Here is a 2,802-nt window from a genome sequence, read left to right as displayed (position 1 = left end):
GATTAGTTTTCATAAGATGAATAAATAGATGCTTGTGGTTATCCTTGGTTAAGGAGGTGTCATCATCACCTTATTGCCTACAAAGTCCTGGAAAACACTTATATTTATGAAACAGATTAACTTGATGTGTGTTTGAGCTTTTCCAGTGGTAGCCCAAACAAAGAAATACATTAAAATGACACAAGCATTCAAAGTTGTGTGATACTAATGACTGGTTTCTACCAAGATATGAGTAAAAGCTGAATAGTGTTATACAGTTTATTTGGGGGTGATTTGAATATGAGGGCATGAATCAGTTTCGTTAAACCCATGATTGATTTTTACGACAAGTTCCAGATTTTGGTCAAATTTGAACCCTTTGTACAAAATTGAACTTTGCACAAGAACCAACGATGTGTATGTGAGTATGTGCTTACAATGACCCTGAACTACAGACATGAATGCCACGAATACCACCCTTTTCAGAGTTCGGATGACAAGGGTTCTGGACTCTTGCCCCAAGGTACATGAATGCTTTATTAGTAATTCATGATGGATTGCCGTGGGCACAGCTAGTCTGAATTCATGGTAAAGGGTAAAAAGCGCGCACATTAAAAAAAACAAACAAAAATAAAACAAAACAAAAACAAGAACATAAGCACATAATTTTCAATGTGCTTGCGTACACTACATTTCAGGATGAATAAAGAATAAAGGGGGAGGAGTGGGCTGCAGCCCCTCAGCTCCCCATCACCCCAACCCTCTTCCCGTGTTATGTATAGGACCCAACTTCTGTTTACTTCGTTTTTATTATTATGCTTTTCAATCACAAATTGATATCTAACTCCGTTATGATGTCACAATGTCGGAGATATTGTAGAGCTAGTTGTGCTGATGTGTTTAAAAGCGATTTCTGAAATTCCCCCATGACGCTGTCATTGATTCAATTCATGTGGCTACGGTGAAGTGACATACCTCCAGATAACACTCGACTATAGGGAATTACACTTCAGAAGTGTACTGCTACTCATCTATTTATAACAAACTGACATGCAGGGTGACCGAAAGACCAAGATAGATAGGCTTTGCTTTTAATATTAACTTAATTTAATAACTGAATTCAGCGGTTGGTCAAGGTTCAAATTGCTTTTATGCCCTAGTCCAAATTTTTTATGATTTTGTAAGTCGATGATGGTACAAACCGTGATACAGTGCACTCCCGTTATAACGAAATGCTCGGGACCGGCAGTTTTCTTTCGTTATAACGAAATTTCGTAATAACCGAACAAATACAATATATAACGAAAACAAGGAACCACGTATATATATCATAGTATGTTTGCTGAATACTCATCATACACTGGAAAGCTATGTGAAATGTGATGGGATAACTGTATTACGATAATAAACGCAAGTTCCCCTCAGAAACTGTGCATGACACAAGGAGCAAACACACAGTGGTGTGAAGTGTTCACCCATACAGAGACGCTATAAATGCTTGTTCCGCTACGTATTTTCGAAAGCAATTCGCATTTCGTTATAACGGAGCACATTTCTTTTGTTTTTTCTTTGTTGGTGGCGCTCGGAAAAGACTTCGTTATAACGGAAATTTCGCTATAACCGTGTTCGTTATAAGCGAATTTTCTACCATAGACTTTAATGGTGATAGTTTTGGGACCAGAAGATTTACTTCGTTATAACGAAATTTCGTTATAACCGTGTTCGTTGTAACGGGAGTGCACTGTATATAAAGCTTTTATTGATAAGCTTGAAGAAATGTTTCCTTCGTGCGTGTTATAAATCAGCGATAATTTGGGACATGGTGTCATAAAGTGCATGAAGCTCTTGACTTTCAATCGGAGGTCCCAAGTTCGAGTCCCGTCAAATGACTACGTCCTTGGACAAGATTTTTTTTTACCCACCGTGCCCCTCTCGACCCAGAAATATATTCTATGTATGAGGGTAGAGCTAGTGCAACAATAGTGGGGGGGGGGGGGCGCTATCGTAGAGCGGTGAAAATACTGAATACCTTGGATAAGGAATACCTTGGATAAGGAAGATCAGATAATCTTTTGATAATCATTGTTATTACTTTTTATTTGATTTCATTATCAAACTTTGTTTGAAAATAGAACAATACAAATGGACGCTCTATTCAGCTTATTTTCACCAAGATTGCACGCCATCGACATAGCCATTGTTTGCTTTCAATACTCCTGTTTTCGTACGTTACACATGACACTGAACTTCCCTGATTTTGTGTTTCTTTTTTTTTTTGGAGGGGGGGGGGAGGGGCAGGGTTTCATTAAACACTTGAATGTCGTCGTGACATTTCAAAGTACAACATCGAGTGACAATCAGACCTGTATAACTGTATCAAGGTTTTCCGTGAGTATTGATATTATTCAAGATTAAAAGATATGGGAACAGATTATGTCAATGTTTGTATGTGCAATTAGTTCATTGTCACTCTCACGGAAATTCGGTTCTTATTTAATGTGATTTGTGTGTGTGGGGGGGGGGGGGTTGCGTGTGTAGATAACAAAATATGATGTGAATGTGTACCGGGGTTTTTTCTTCACACCTCCCAGCCCCCCCCCCCCCCCCCCCGCCCTTCCCCTCCCCATTCAGCGGCTCGCCAGCTTTTCATTCTTCTGAGAATCACAGAAACGTGTATGTCCACTTATCCCCTTTGGCGTCAGATTATATTTACTCACGGCTGTCAATAATTTCAACCTTTGATGTTTGCATCGAATTTACTGCCATAATCCTTCACTCATCGATCCCTCGTAAACTCTGGTTCACAGACTCTAGAAACCAGAA

The sequence above is a fragment of the Diadema antillarum genome, unplaced genomic scaffold (assembly GCF_040938485.1).
Source record: "Diadema antillarum isolate AM-2024a unplaced genomic scaffold, OU_Dant_1.0 scf00000072, whole genome shotgun sequence".
NCBI lineage: Eukaryota > Metazoa > Echinodermata > Echinoidea > Diadematoida > Diadematidae > Diadema > Diadema antillarum.
The sequence above is the reverse complement of the archived record's forward strand: the minus strand, read 5'-3'. Positions refer to the sequence as shown.